Source organism: Crocuta crocuta, unplaced genomic scaffold, assembly GCF_008692635.1.
Source record: "Crocuta crocuta isolate KB4526 unplaced genomic scaffold, BGI_CrCroc_1.0 scaffold1, whole genome shotgun sequence".
Lineage (NCBI taxonomy): Eukaryota > Metazoa > Chordata > Mammalia > Carnivora > Hyaenidae > Crocuta > Crocuta crocuta.
The window spans coordinates 5563184-5580297 of NW_027527930.1; the positions used below are offsets into that span (position 1 = coordinate 5563184).

General features: G+C 38.5%; 1 non-coding gene across 1 annotated transcript; it reads left to right on the top strand.

Annotated features, from left to right (window-relative positions):
- Window positions 1-15106: 15106 nt before the first annotated feature.
- LOC144221024 (U6 spliceosomal RNA) lies at window positions 15107-15208 on the top strand. Its single transcript, XR_013331928.1, has one exon. It is a non-coding gene; the product is annotated as a U6 spliceosomal RNA (small nuclear RNA).
- The last annotated feature ends 1906 nt before the right edge of the window (window positions 15209-17114 follow it).

Sequence of the window (17114 nt, forward strand, 5' to 3'; positions counted from 1 at the left end):
ATAAAATAAAATAAAATAAAATAAAATAAAATAAAATAAAATAAAATAAAATAAAATAAAATAAAATGAAATAAAAAAGCAGGAAAAAGTATTTGCAGAATGGTCACACTAACCTAAATCAAAAGACAACTGCATTGAACCCTGCTTCTCTGCAGTTTGCATACATCTCCTTTGGCAGATATACTGGTCTCTCTTTCTCTTTCTCTCTGTCTCTCTCTCTGTCTCTCTTTATTTCATGTTGAACAATCTGAAGGAATTGATGTTGTTATTTCTTGATCTTAAAGAGGAGGAAGAAATTTCCCTCTGTCCAGAGTTATTCTAGTTAGGCTAAGAATTAAATTTACGTGAGACAGATTAACAGGAGAAAAGAACCAAGGTTGTATTACACACACACAGAGGCCCTGTAATGAAATCGAGACCTAAAAAATGACCAAGGCAGGCCGTTTGTATATTTTTTATACAAAGAGACAGTAAATCTGTGAGGAATTGACCTGTCCAAAGAAAACTTAAATTTAGGAGCTTCAAGTAGTAAGAAATTCTAAGCAGAATTTGGGGTAATGTCATAGATTAGTAAAAAGTAACAAGGTGTGTGTGTGTAGCCTTCTTAGCTCCAAATTTGCTACCTCTGGTGAGTAAGTGTATCTCTTTCCCTCTTGTACAGGGAGGACATCTTTACATGGCAGGTTTATTTCCTACTTCCAGGGGGTCCTTCTCTCATAAACTGTTTCTTAAGTAACTTTTAAAAAATGTTTATGTATGTTTGAGAGCGAGAGAGACAGAGCAAGAGTAAGGGAGGGGCAGAGAGAGAGGGAAACAGAATCTGAACCAGACTCCAGTCTCTGAGCTGTCAGCACAGAGTTCAACGCAGGGCTCCAACCCATGAACTGTGAGATTATTAACCTGAGCCAAAGTTGGTCGCTCAACCAACTGAGCCACCTACACTCCCCAAGTAACTTTCATTTAAAATAATCAATAAGATGCCAAGGTGGTACATTGTGGGCAGCCTATCCATGGCTCCTACAATCTTTCCTCTTATTAGTCTCTTTTCCCCTTATATTTTAGTCATCCCGATGAAAGGCAACAGAGGAAGAAAACAGACCAAAAAATTGCCAATACATTTTTTTAAAGAGGCTATGATGTGTCAGATGACCCTAGGACCCCCTGATATCAATAATCTCTGCTTACCTAGAATTAACATGGGATTGGGAAGGGGCAATTAATTAATTAACTAATTTTAAATAAAATTAAACTGAATTTTAATCTTCCGAGGAATGTTATTTATAGTTACTATATAATATTTATGTTAATGACTATTACATTTTAAAATTTTTATTTTGAAATAGGTTAGTAGGAAATTGCAAGTATAGTACAAAGCAGTCCAGTGTACCCTTCACCTAGTACCAACTATCATTTTAAAACTTCTAATATATTTTCCTTTAAGTAATTTGAAAGGGCAGAAATTCTCACAAGTAATCAGCTCGTTAGTGACAAAATGGTATATATTTGCATTTTTGTTGAATATATATCCAGAATGGAATTAATGAGTTACAAGGATGCATATGGTAATTGCTGAATTTTTAAATATAAAAGTAATCATCAAAAGTAATATGACGTGTTCATTGTATAACATTTTTAAAATAAAACAGAAAAAAAGAAGAAATATTTAAACTACTTATGACCCAAGAACTGAGATATAAGTAACATAAAAAATTTTTATGCATAAAAATTTATGTATAGTCTTATTGTGTGGGTGAAGGAAGAGTATACACAGAAGAAGGACAAGCTTGTATATAAGCTCAAATGCAATAGTGAACATGTCACTTTTAAAAACTGAGGAAGTTCAGTGTGTGTAAGTCTTAAAGTATAAGCAGTGTGGAGAAGACTATGGAGAATACAGTAGGGGCTCATTAATGGAGGGCTTTATACCTCCCACATTAAATATGGTTTTATCCTAACAGCAATGGAAAAGCCATCCTAGAATTTTAAGGTGAGAAGTAGCATGATTAATTTTGTGGTCTAGAAAGATCAATTCTGCCAGCAATAGGAAGAGTGGACTAAATGGAACAAGACTTGAGGCAAGAAGTTAGATTTTCTAGTAATCCAGGCCAGAGAATCCAGGCAAGCCTGTGGACTGGTGAGATGTCAGTGCAGAAGTCTTAGCTGCAGATAGGATGTGGAAGGGTAAGGTAGAGGGACACGGCAAGAAGAGATTCCAGTTGCTTGTACAACTAAGGAGCTGGTGGTTTCATTCACAAACAAGAGAAGAGGAGATTCAGATTCGAGAGGGAGATGAAGGATCGGTTTTGGATTGACTGGTCTGGTGAAAGCTGGAAGCCACCCAAATGGGTGTGTCCAAGAGACAGCAGATCATGGTTCTTTCATTCAGGAGAGAGGTCCCGGTTAAAAATAACTCCCAGATTGAGAGTTATTAGCAACTCAACAGTAACTAGGGTAAGGGAATTCTAATGAAAGAAGAAAGATCAGAGAGAGAAACACCAGTATTTTAAAAACACAGGAGAAAAAAGAGACAGCAAAATAAATGGATGCATTTGTGGCCATAGAGAAAATATGGAATCAGAATTGTGCAACGTTGGAGAAGCCAAGGGAAAAAAGGTTTTCAAGAACAAGGGAGCAGGCAACAGGGTCAAGTACTCCTGAGTAGGCACATGGAAAGAAAAAAGAAAAAAAGAAGTTGTAGATCTGTCTACACGCCTGCCCTACCTATTTTAATCACTATGAATATTCACAGATCTCTAGAGGTATAAAGTTCTCAAAAGCTGAGAACAGTTAAACTTACCACTACATCGGTTGTGAGGATTTCAAGTATTTTATTAGAAAGAAGAGGTCAGGGGGCGCCTGGGTGGCTCAGTCGGTTGAGCGTCCGACTTTCGCTTGGGTCATGATCTCGCGGTTCGTGGGTTCGAGCCCCGCGTCGGGCTCTGTGCTGACTGCCAGCTCAGAGCCTGGAGCCTGTTTCAGAGTCTGTGTCTCCCTCTCTCTCTGACCCTCCCCTGCTCACGCTGTCTCTCTCTCTCTCTCTCTCTCTCTCTCTCTCTCTCTCCTAGGAATAAATAAAACATTAAAGAAAAAAAAGAAGAAAAGAAAGAAGAGGTCAACAAGGTTTAGATACAGATTGTTCTCATAAGTAAATGCTAGGAATTGTGGGACAACGGGAGGACGGTCTGGCTGGACCCAAAGCATTAGGGCAAGGTGCTGGAAAGAGGTAGGGTGCTCCTAACCTCTGGACTCCTCTTGAAGCCAATTTAAAGGGAAAAAAGAATGGATAGACTTCTGAGCTCATTTCCTGGGAGTGGCCACCAGCAGGCGGTGAAAAGGAATGCCCATGTTAGCACTTTATTTGAATGAGATTAAGGAGGTCGAAGATTTCATTCTGGGGGAGAAACTAAAGATGACTTTCAAGTTATCTCCTGATGTTTTAGACTAGTTGACTTGTGTGCTCTTATCATCAGTCATCCTTAGGAAGAGAAGAAACACTCTACTAACCAAGTGCTTTTCAGTGGCAATCAGTACAAATGAGAGTGTCGAGCGTTTTGGTGTATTACAGTTTTATTTAGATAATGTTTTGGACTTGGTTCAAGCCAGAGTGTTAACGACCTAAAATGGAAACAGTTACCTGCCTCTTTTGATGTCTCCCAGAGAAGGAGGTAGAATCTCCCACTAACTATTCTGAATATTATTCTTTTTAAGGTATGAAAAACTAATATACAGAAGACCAAATAGATCCAAGGCCTTCGGCTTTCTGGGCTGGGCTAAGCCTACTGCATCCTGCTATCAACAATGTGTTTGTTATTTCCTTCTTCACATGAATGTTGCAACGGCCAGGCACATATCTAAGTAATTTTAATACAGAGCACTGTAACTCATGCTATGACAGAAACATAAATATTGCTGACAATATTGTGGGAAACACTCATATCTGAACATAGTCACAGCACACAATGGATCTACTTGATAATAAGTAAATAAAATGAAAGATTTGCATGAAGTGAAGCTCTAAGATAACCTCGAGGTCATCTAAGACAAATTCTGGTTTCAAAGCTCACTACCATGTTTTGCACATGATGTAGGGCCTCAAGAAATATGATTTTTATAAGCAAAATACATTTTCATCCACAATCTGGGGCTTAGTTTGTTACTTCCGTCTGCCAAACATTTCATATTTGCATGTTAAATTTGCAAAGCTGCTATTTGGCAGACCTCTGTGTGCAGTGTTTGATTTCATGTCTGAATAGTGAATTATTCCATGGGAATTAAAGACATTCCTACAATATAAGCATTTTGTGTGCATTCGATACTGAAATGTAAGAGTGTTTGTGAGGTGACTTGCCTGAACAATCAACAGAAACTGAACACTTAAAAAACCAATACCACAATTATATGATTGTGTGTGATGGCTCTTTGAAAGGTGATATTTGTGAGCTGCTATGCTCTATTTTTTATAAAAGGCCAAGTCTCTTAAATTATGGACCTTTATAGAAAGATGAAGTGTGAGGTGATTTCAGATAATCCAATTAGGGTTGAAATTTCATTGATGTAATTTCAGAGGATCCAATTAGGAATAAAATTTCCCTTTCAAAGAAAAATGCTTAGGCAATTCTTAGGGTAATTTAATAGGTATTTCTTAATTAGTTTAGAATTGAAACCAGGTTGAGGCAACGTTTTGTAGGCAAAGAGTGAGTGAAAGTCATTGTACACTGGCCCTGTGCCAACCTGCCTCTGGCAGCAGCATCATGGTTTTTGGGAGTCTCTGCTTCTGTTTCCGAATCCGTTAAATGAGGGAGTGGGGTTAGAGCCGGTGTCTGCAACCAGAGAGATCCGAGCTCTTCCTTATTATAATAAATGATGTCCAAATTTCTAAAAATAAAATGCAGAGGCAATATAATCTCTTTGTACACATAGTTTAGTGGAACTCAGTATAATATCCTACCCATAATATAAGACGGAAACAAAAAGAAATCAATTGATAATTAAATAATAAGTTTTATATAATGACCAGGCATAGATACACTAGAAGACATAATGAAGCAGACAGATGCAGGTACCTACTTATAATGAGTAAGTTCACATTTGAAGGAAGTAAGTCACTCAGAAGACACTCCATTTAAGAAGTACACAGAGATGAAAGCCCAGGAGTCTGGATGCAGACACTAGAATAAAAAATAATGTGAGGATAAGTCATAACAGACCAGGCTGATTTGTAGGTAATAAAAGAAGAAAGGGAATGGAGAAAATAAAAGAGCTATCCCTCTTCTTTGACAGCTTTATTTGCTGTTTCTTTGTAAAAATATTTATTTAATCTTGACAGTTTTACTGCTGAAGTTGGAAATAAAAAAATGTTGGCAGAGAGAGCAAATTGCTAATTCAAATACCAAGGCGAGGGAAAGGGAATAAAGAGTGCTAAGGGACTGCTCTTTTTTAGGGTAGTCAGGAAACTTCTCTGAAATTTTTGCATTTGAAAGAGAACAGAAAGAAGGAAGGAAGATTATGCAAGGTAGAAAAAGATCCTGAGGGAATGTGCTTAAAATGTGCAAGTGTCTGTAAGAAGCCCAGCTTGAAAAGATTGCAGAAGAATGTGTAGGGCAAAGTATAGAAATGGCAGAGCAGAAGATGAGGTCAGAAAGATGCCACAAGAGGAGCTCACATAGGGATTTGAAAACTACTACAAGAACTTCTGAGGGGTGTCTGACTGGCTCGGTCAGTGATTGTGAGATCGAGTCCCACATTGGGTCGAGAGATTACTTAAAAATAAAATCTTAAAAAAAAAAAAAAAGAACCTTTGATTTTTATCTTAGATGGGAAGCCACTGGAGATATTGAGCTGAGAAGTAACATGATAAGACTTGTATTTTAACAAAAGTCTTGTTTTCATTCATTCAGGATGAATATGTTCCAATTAAAAATAGAGTGTAGGGTTATAAGATAAGTAAGTAAACCAATTAGACCGAGGAGGAGGCTTTGGCAACACTCCAGGTGAGAGATGATGGTGGCTTGGATTTTAGTGGTAGCAGAAGAGGAACTAAGAAGTGCTGAATGATTAGGTATATGCTTGAGCAGTTTAAAGAATGGACTAGCTATCTACTGAAATGAGAAGACTTAAGGAGAAGCAGGGCTGTGTGTTGGAGAGAAAGCAGGAGTTTAATTTTGAAAATGCCACCTTTGAGATGCTTTTTAGGCATTCAAATGGTGATTGCAAAGAAGCAATTAGATAAAGGAGTATGGAGTTTAGAAAGAAATCTGGCCTGGAGATAATAAATTTTGGATTTATCAGTGTAAAGATGGTATCTAAAGCAATGAGATCGTGTAAGATTATTAAGGGAATGAATTAGAGAGAAAAAAGAAGTCATAAAATAGAGTCCTAAAGTTAATGAAATGGATCTATTCATGGAGATTCAGAAGGGTGGCACGGAAGTAGAAAGGGAATCCAGAGAGAATGATATTTTGGAAATGAATGAACAAACATGCTTCATTCATCAGCTGCATTCAGGCTTTCTGGTTGATTAAGACAAGGGCTGATTGGCAATTAGAATTAGTAATGAGTTTTTGGTGTCTTTCATAAAAATTTTTTATATAGAATAGTGGAGGTGAAAGCCTTAATTGAGCTCAAAAGAGAAAAAAAAGTTAAGACAGCTAAGTGTAGGGGTGCCTGGGTAGCTCCGTTGGTTGAACAATGGTCTCTTGATTTCACTTCAGGTCATGATCTCATTGTCATGACTGGACGCCAAGTAGGGCTCTGTGCTGGGCATGGAGCCTGCTTATGGTTTTCTCTCCCTGTCCCTCTGCCCCTCCCCTGCTCATGCTCTTTCTCTCTCTCTTTCAAAAAAAAAAAAAAAAGACAGCTAAGTTTAGATCCTTTTTTGAAGAACTGTGCTGTTAGTGATGGTGAAGAGTAGAGTAGTACCCTGAGGAGGAAGGGAGCACAGGAGAGCTTTGAGGCCCATGTTTTCATCTACCCCATTCTCTCCTGCATTCCTTCAGCATCTCAGAAACAACTTGCCTGAAGTAGGACTCCTCAGTAGCAGGATGAGCTTTTAAAATTCTTTTTCTTCCCCACCTGGGATTGAGTTCATTTTGGCTGAGAGGACAAAGGAAAACAGACCACAAGATTGTTAATCTGAGTAGTGTGAAGGATTTGATTATCTTGCGGGGACCACTTCCTTCCAGCATAGCCCTTGGTCTCTCTCTCTATTCTTCTGTGAGTCAGCAAGGAGAAGCTGGAGATGAAGGCTGATAATGAGGCCAAGAGGAAGAAAACCACTACAGGTTCTGAGAAAGGAGAATATAAGGACAAAGCGGTGTGGAGATAGGAGAAAACAGTAGGAGGAAAGGATATAAGGTCCCTCACCCAGCTCTAAAGGGATGACCAACTGGGTGAGCCAAACATCAATTGTTACATTGCAACCACAACAGGAATATGTGACCAAGGCAGTGGAATAGGGCCCAGAAGCCACTTTGGACTCACAAGCTATTCCCAAATTATATTTTCTTTGAAATTATTTTAACTATTTGTCAGAGTAACATTTAAACCCTGTTGGATAAGCACCGTGCTGTTCCAGCATGTCTTCAACTGGGACACAGTCCCGGACACTCACATGTATTCAGTTTACTAACTCTGTAAACATATGGTAAACATCAAACTTCTGAGGAGGGCTCTGAAAGTCGGGATAAGACAACTTTTTCTATTAAGGAGATCACACTATGGATGAGGAAATGGGTCAGTAGATGAGGAAGGTGCCAGGCCTTATTCAGGCTCTGGGTTAGGCCCTAGGGATGAAAGAAAGGAGTTCACATGGCCCCTTTAAGAAGTATACCTAGAAGTGAAAATAAGTAATCAAGGCAGAGAAGGAGTGTTGTATATTATTTATACCTCTCTAGAGAGAGTGTTGAACTCGGGGGGAGAGTTTTAAAAGGAATTCTAGAAGAAATCATTGAAAAGCTGAGTTTTGAAAATAAGTACATATTATGATGATTTTATATTTTGTTATCTTTTTGAAAAAAGATTTCTCCATATTTATTTTTTTCCTCTCACATGGTATTTTCAACCCAGTAAGTACCTAACGAATTGGGGGAAGACCTTTGGGGAAAGGGACTGAGGTATAGCTTCAGTGGTTAAGGCTACCAGTTGAGACATTTAAACCCGGGGTATAAACATATATTCCCTTTCAAGTAAAATTTCAAGGCAATTAATCAAAGAACAGTTTACTTCATGTCACATTTTGATAATGTAGAACAATGTGCCATGATTAGGAAAACTGGAAAATCATGGTCTTGACTTTTGTGAGTCCTCGATAGATCTTTAAAACAATGACAACATGAAGTAGACCCACTGTGTGATGATTTAGGACCTTAACTCATCACACTATTTGTTAAGTCACAAGAAAGAAAAATTTTAAGAAAAAGATTATTATTGTTAATGCAGAGAACAAACCTGTATTTGTTCACTGAAGAGTTTCTAAAGCATTGGAATTTCCACAGCAGGAAATTCATTTCCCAATGTGCACTTATCACTTACGAGACATCGAATAACTTATGAATTAATACATTGACAGCTATTGTCATTCCTCCATGGGGGACTTTCACTGTTAGGGCAAGAGGAGGCTGAATGACCAATGTTGCTCATCCCATGTCTTGGAATATGTTTTTAAATGTCTGACGTTTGCATTAAATTTCTAGGAGCAAATGTCACTGAATTGAGCAGAGAGAAATCTACATGATAGAATGAGTCCGATGGCGGTCCCAAGAGCATCTGCTGTGCTTAACCTTCATCTATAACTTCTCTCTCACATGCACTGACTCAGGAAATGCTGCTTCATGTTGTGTAGCTACTTGTCAGGCGTATGAGTCAAGAAACTGAAGTATTAGCCAAATGAAATGTTGTGCAATTCAGACTGCTCACTCACCGCACATACAATATTAAATATAATCATATGCCAGCTTTAAGACCCTGAAGAGGAGCAGAAATGAATAAGAGGTGAAATAGTCTGACTTTGCCTGTAAAGGGCAGCAGGATTCCAACTGAATCAGGTCATGCTGTTTCTCCCCTTCTCGTGAAATAGCAGACCCATGACAAATTTATGCAAATCCAACATGAAAAATAATTTCTGGAAGACAATTTCTTTTTCTTTTTGCCAAATGTTTCCCTTTTTTGGCCTAGACTATGGCTTACATTAATTACCTTTTTTTTTTTACTTGCTAAGGAATTACACTGTCAGAGTTTCCTATGACTATTTCTGTATAAAAATTTCTGCTCTGAAAAACATTATTCAAAGGATACAAAAATACTGGGTCAAAGGTACACATGCACCCAAATGTCCATCGACTGACGAATGGATAAAGATGTGGTATATACATGTTTACAATGGAATATTACTCAGCCATCAGAAAGACTGAAATCTTGCCATTTGTAACATCGTGGATGGAACTAAAGTATATTATGCTAAGTAAAATACGTCCATCAGAGAAAGACAAATAACATATGATTTCACTCATGTGGAATACAAGAAACAAAACAGATGGACATAGGGGAAGGGACAGAAGAAAAAAATAAGGTAAAAACAGAAAAGGAGGAACAGTGTATGAGACTCTTAACTATAGAGAACACACTGAGGGGGGCTGGAAGGAAAGTGGGTGGGGGGATGGGCTAAAGAGGTAATGGGTACTAAGGAGGGCACTCGTTGGGATGAGCACTGGGTGTTATATGTTATTGATGAATCACTAAATTCTACTCCTGAACTAATACTGCTCACTATGTTAAATAACTTGAATTTAAACAAAATCTTGGAAAGATAAAAAAGGAAAAACATTAATTATTTCATGAAATATAAATAAAGAAGGAGTTGGGGAAACTAGGAAGAGACTCCCACAGCGAGGTCACTAGCAGGTAGTCTCTGTGGAGAGGCCTCCCCTGACCTGCGGGAAAGAACTCTCTAACACTCTACCTCCTTTGCCTTTGAGCCCAACCTCTTTTGCTGTTATTTTTTTTTCTTTAGCCAACATTCTGCTGGCTAGATTACGGATTAAGATGCTGGCATTCTAGATTTTTTTTTTAAAGGAAATGTTACTTATGCCACTGTGTATGGACCAAATTGTCTGAATTCTAGAGAGGACTTGGGTCTATAAAATGACTTGATAATTTAGACAAAAGTAATTCCTCAAAGAGAAGCTATTTGTGTATTCAATACATGCCATGCTAGGTATTCTTTCCTCAAGATGCAAGACCCAGCCCTTGTACTAAAATAGTTAATAGTTTTGTTGGAAAGATACCATGAGATGGACAACTCCTGGTCACCTATGCTAAGCCTAAGAACAGTTCAGGGGGCACCTGGGTGTCTCAGTCGGTTAAGCGTCAGACTCTTGATTTTGACTCAGGTCATGATCTCATGGTTCATGGGTTCAAGCCCTGCATTTGGCTCCATGCTGACAGTGAGGAGCCTGCTTGGGATTCTCTTTCTTCCTCTGTCTCTGCCCCTCTCCTGTATATTCTCTCTCTCTCTCTCTCTCTCTCTCTTTCTCTCAAAGATAAATAAATAATCATAAAAACAAAAAGAGTGATTCAGATTGAGCACCACATCATGGCTGTCTGGGATTTCACATGAAGCCATAGTCAATACCCCAGTTATATGGAGAAGAATTCTCTCATTAAAACTATGTATATTGAGCACTACCATGTGCCAGGTACTAATCTAGACAATTAGGATACCCCTGTAAACAAACCTACCTAATTCACCACTCTCATGGGAACTTACATTTAAGCAGAGGCTTTGTTAGTGATTTTGATAGACTGCATTAGGGCTTATATCCCATGAAGCTTCACAGCATTCATAATAGGCCAGGTGTCTACAGCAAACAGGGTGAGTCACCAGAATTATGTGGAAGAGTCATTCTGAGAAAGTAACGACCAGGGCAAGAAAGTACATATGACTACCTCTTGCAATTTAAAATCTTGCCTAAGTGTTCTGTTGAAATTTTCTAAGCCAGAGTAATCCATAGACCTAGGGTACTTTCTATGAAACTGCTTAGTATAGAATGGATCGCCCTGATATTGGCTGTGTGAGAGTCCCTGGGGGAGGGATGGTGGGTGGGTGGGTAGGCGTTCTGCTGAGCTTAGGCCTGGGGATCTGGGCCCACCTTCTCAGCTCTGCACCCCATCAGCTTTGCAAAAGACAGTTTAGTTCTCAGACTCTCAGTTTCCAATGACCTAAATGCAAACAATTTATAAACTCTGAATTGTTACACTAATGTAAGTATAAATATGCATATTGATGTCTAGATTATTGAATTTTGAGACTGTACTACAGCAAAGGTTACAAAAAGTGTGAAAATTCAAATATACATTGAGAATAGTCAATGTTGGCTTCTTATGTGGTTCTAGTGACTTACTTTTTATATGAACCTTATAAAAAGACATTATTGGTTTATTTTATAGATAAAATAGCTGAGACTTAGAGGGCTACCTGGAATCCCACAGGCCATGAGATCAAGATCCATAATAATAATAGCAATACTTTTATCGCACCTTTGTTAACATACTGACTCTTCTTCACAACAACACTGTCAGGTTGGAAGATTTTCCAAGCACTGCCAAAGACTCTAACTCCATGAACTCTGTAATTCATAGATCTTGTCTTTCTAGAATTTAATTTCCATATTAAATTTAATTTGTCTATCATTGCCTCAAAGCATCAAGAATAAGCAGAAATAACACCCAGGAAAAGTAGGGTATGTGGCATATACAGCCTTGAGCTTGATGGAGGGAGGGCGAAGGACCACATCACCTGGACTTGTGAGAAAAGAGCTCTGGTCCTGGGCTTTCCTTTTTCCACAGCAGAAATCTTTTCTAAGAGGAGAGTCACTAACAGATCCTAGTTCTCAGAACTCTTTGTCTGCTAATGAAAATGAGCCTTTTTCATTTTGGACAAGTTATGTTTGAGGTTCCCATCCCTTCCCAAGTGAGATAGCAGGTTCACATTTGGTTCTTCAAGTCTGCAGCTACTTGGTGCCAAGGAGAACAAACAAATAGACAAATAAATAAATATCAAAGGCTGATATCTCAGGGTCAGAGAGCCTTAAAAGGCAGACAGAACTGCATTTTAATCCTCACTCTGTTAAACCTTCACATTGGGGTCTACGGTTTATTTAATCTCATTGAGCCTCAGTTGCTACAACTGTGAAATGGGGATTTATTCAACAGACATGTACAGAATGTCTACACTGTGCCAGATACTGTTGTAGGTACTAGACACAGCCTGGGACAAAACATGCAAAACTGTCACCTTTGTTGAATTTATAGTCTAGTGTAGGTGGGAGGAGAAATGTAGAGTCAAGTAATAAACCAATGGAATAGTGAAATATATAGTATATCAAGTGGTTATAAGCATCAAAGAGAAAAACCAGGGAAGGTGTGATGGACTATCTGCCGAGGGTAGAGTAAGGGAGCCAAGAATGTTGAGGGGTTGAATTTGTAAATAGGATGGTCAAGGAAGCCTTCACTGAGAAGCAAAGATTCTAAGGGAGAAGAAGGAAGTCGTCCAAATTCCTGAGAGGCAGTTCCAGCAGATGGAAGAGCTAGTGCAAAAGTTTGGAGGCAGGGACCTGCCTGGTGGAATTAAAATAACAATAATCAGGGTGGCTGAAACAGATTGAATGGAAATCACGAGGGCACGGGGTCAATGGAGGGGTGGATTTTCAGACTGTACAACTGGAATACTGGAGCTTTCAGTTACAGAAGTGGAAAATCTCGGAAAGGACCATACATGATTTTGAACTGGTTAAGTCTGAGATTCCTAGTGCTGCCCAAGTGATATGTCAAGAAGTCATATGATGGGTAGTCAAGTCTGGAGTCAGTAGAAGGGACCAGGCTGGACATATAAATGTGGTAATTGTCAGGTATTAAAAACATTTCGAGTTAACAGAAGTGGGTCTAAGTAGAGAAGAGGTCAACGTTCTGAGGCTATAGGTCTACCAATGTTTAAATTTTTTTTATTGTTTTATTTATTTTTGAGACAGAGAGAGAGAGTTAGCGTGAGCAGGGGAGGGGCAGAGGGAGAGGGAGACACAGAATCTGAAACAGGCTCCAGGCTCTGAGCTGGCTGTCAACACAGAGCCCTACGCGGGGCTCGAACCCACGAACCATGAGATCATGACCTGAGCCGAAGTCGGACGCTTAACCGACTGAGCCACCCAGGGACCCCAAGATCTGCCAATGGTTAATGGTCTGGGAAGAACCAGCAACAAAGTAAGAGAGGTAGAGAAGAGTTAGTAAAGCATCATGTCCTATAAGCCAAGGGAAGAAAGGAAGCTGAGAAAGAAGAGAGCTGCTAGGTCAAATGCTATACGTAAGTTAGTACTTTCCACATAGCATTATGTATCAATTAAATAAAAACAAACTTTGCACAGCACAGCATAATGCCCATCACAACTCCTGGCACAAAACAAGAACTTAGTCCATACTTTAATTTCTTTTAAAAAACCTACTTGGGGGAGGCGCCTGGGTGGCTTGGTCGGTTAAGCATCTGACTCTCACTTAGGTCATGATCTCGCGGTTTGTGGGTTCCAGCCCCGTGTCGGGCTCTGTGCTGACTGCCAGCTCAGAGCCTGGAGCCTATTTCTGAGTCTGTATCTCCCTCTCTCTCTGACCCTCCCCTGTTCACGCTGTCTCTCTCTCTCTCTCCTAGAAATAAAAAAAAACAAAAAAACAAAAAACAAAAACAAAAAAACCTACTTGGACTTCCCAAAGTAAAATTTAACCCCATTCATAGTTTCATGAAGATATTTTATCGGCTAATAGAAAGCATGGCTTTATATCTCCAAAGACAGTGAAACTCTTAAACTGGAAGAAAGTAAACTATTTCTTAGAGGTATTTCATGAAAAGGAAGATAGATTCTCTTTTACCCGTAAAAGTTATACTTTAATAAATTATAAAACTGAGGCAGTAGATTTGATTTACAGAATTTTGCTTCATAAATGAATTTTTTAGGAATAATTCATTTTATATCTTAATGGACAGCTGAAAGGAAGGAGAGATGAAAAGAAAATGGAATAAAATGAGACAATCTTCATGTTTGCTCTGTATGATACTCTGGTGCTTTATAAGTACATTTTCCTCAGTTGGCACATTAACCCTGCAGATTGAAAATGGCTCGTTCTAAACAGTGGAAATAGAGTGTCCAAATGTCTCTGCAGTGGTGATACCTACCAGGCTAGGTGTGGGCTGTGAGGTCGGCCATGCAAGCATTTTCTCCAAATGCCAAGAGCCATTTATACTAAGGGAGAAGCTCTATTATTTACACTGAAAAGTAAAATGACCAAAGGATGGAGATATGCATTTGTCCCCAGTGGTGTCTTTAGCCAATAAAAATTTTGAAATGATGTGAAGAAGTAAATGCAGAATCAGAATTTTCTATTTCTTCTGACTCAAATTCTTCATTTCTTAGTTGAAGACAAGGAAGGCCAATGACTTTCTTCTAATCACATAACCAGATGACAGGAAATGTTTTGGGAGTAAAAACAGATCTCTGCTTTGGGCTTGTGATGCCCACTCACCACACCTGTGAGCAGGTGAGCCCAGAGTATCACAGAATGTGCCCACCATGTGTCATCTGCAGACTGGATTTTCTGCAGAGTAGACTGTCAGAAATGGCCTTAAGGCCTTGCCTGTGGAGAATAATACAAATATTGAACATAGATATTTTGAATAATCCTGGTAATAATCGTGAATTTAGTTTGCACAGGACACTGAGTTCTTCAAGGCCACCATTACTTAGTAGGGTTCTGTAAGCAGCTGTAAGATCAGATGCTTGTGTCTGATGGTGTTTAGTAGGACAGGAAGAGAGAGTGAACCCTGGTCTTGGTACCTTACTGTGTCACATGATAATTTAAGAACCTACTTTTTAAACATCTATTCTTCTAAAATGTAAAATTCTCTGAGAGCTGAGAATATGTCTACAGTTGCCAAAAGTGTAATCCCCACCAACTGGTTTATGATTGGTACACAATAAACATCTGCTTTATTTCACAGACCTGCTAACCCTCAATTCCATCACAGGCTATAGAGCTGCACACATAGACTACTTTTAATGTCACCAATTTAGTGCTTACTTCAACAGCACATATACTAAAATCGGAATGATACAGAGAAGATTAGCATGGCTGCTGTGCAAGAATGACACATAAATTAATGTTACCAATTTAGACCAAGAGATAGAGAGATGTGAATAAAATTGCTCAGGAAAATGTAGAGCCACGTACTTTGAAATTCAGAATCTTCGTGTGGGGTGGGGGGGTGGTGATTGTTGAGCCTACTGGACTTTATGCTCTGTGAGAGCAGGAATTGTGTTTATCTCATTCACAGTTTTATCCAAGAGGCTTCATAGTATCTGGCCTATATTATTATTGTTAATAATTGTATTTTAAACAAACAATTTATCACAAAAGGTACTTGGTGAATAGCAATGATGAAAATGGACTGAATCAGCCATAAGTGCTACAAATAAAGGTACTCACAAGGGCCTTGTGATGTGTTCCACTGGATGAATTTCTCTTCATCTTTTTTTGTGTAATGAATAACTTATTAGGGCTGAGCCCTCAGCAAACAACCAAGAAATATTATTCTAAGACAGAATTTACCCAAAGAAAATAAGAGATGTAAAAAAAAAAAGATCTTAAATTAATAGAAAACTGGCTGAGTCAATAGAACAGTTAATGTAAAACATTGTGTTCAGAATCTGATTATCTAAAATATTTGTATTTATTGTTATCTTGAATCTCTATGCAAAATGTTTTGAGAATGGTCTTGTGAAACTAGCTATTTCAATAACACCTTGGAATGTTTAAATACCAAATCTTTGTTGAATTAAATGTTCTACATAGTGGTTAAGCAGAGGCTAAACTGTTTAGGACTTTATATGAAATTAGAATTTTCATCTTCAATTATATCTGTATGGAAATATTCATTTAGAGCTGTCAATGGCCTCACTGAGATGTAACAGTGGCCCTCAATGCTGAAGAAACAGTAGTATCAATAATGATTTTGATCCCCAGGAACTGTATATGTGTATACTTTGTTATACCAGTGGTTTTCTTAGAGCTGCAATATCAGTTATGGGTAATAGTCCAGTAAGAACAGAAACAAATGATACAGTTTATTGTTCCTTCTTTATTCATGAATCAGGCTATGCCTGATATTCAGCTGTGTAAGGATAAAACAAATTAATCTCATAAGGGCAGAGATTCTTAATTGTTATCTGGAACTAAAGAAAGGTCAGTGAAGCCCCTCTACTTGGTCCAAAATGCCAAAGAGAGCTACACTTCAGGTTGGATGCATGTAGTTAAATGAAGCATATTTATTTTCCTGGGTTAATTTACTTTTGGAAATTTACCAACCTGCAACATGAAGAGAATTAAATGAAGATAACGATGCAAACTAATTGGCACTGTGCCTGGTTCAAATAGGCACTTGGAAATGTTATTTCTGGCCCCACACTCTCTTTTTCTTGCTTCATCTGGAAAGCCTTGACTCATGACTATTCAGCTACATTATATCTCAGCATCATGACTGCCCAACTCCCTGAAAGGCATGCCTTCAGATGTTGACCCTAAGTATCTTCTCCTTAGTCCTTCTCCTCATATCTCCTCTTCTTTCTTTACTCTAATTAGGACATTCGAGTAGTTAAAAGTAGATTAGTTACAACATGATAATGATTAGGCCACTGGACACAAAAAAGATGCTAAGTAACAACTGGAAGAAAGAAAGAAAGAAAGAAAGAAAGAAAGAAAGAAAGAAAGAAAGAAAGAAAGAAAGAAAGAAAGGAAGGAAGGAAGGAAGGAAGGAAGGAAGGAAGGAAGGAAGGAAGAAGGAAGGAAGGAAGGAAGGAAAGAAAGAAAGAAAGAAAGAGAAAGAAAGAAGGAAAGAAAGAAAAAAAAGAGGAGGAGAGAGGAAGAAGGAAGGAGGGAAGGAAGGAAGGAAGGAAAGACCCTATAATGTTATAGGGCATTGCTAACTTGTAATATTATAGCTAAGATATCAAAGAAGCTGACCCTTTCCTTTTGTAGTTTCCAGAACCCAGACCTGGGTTAAGAGGATCTTATTTCTATTATAA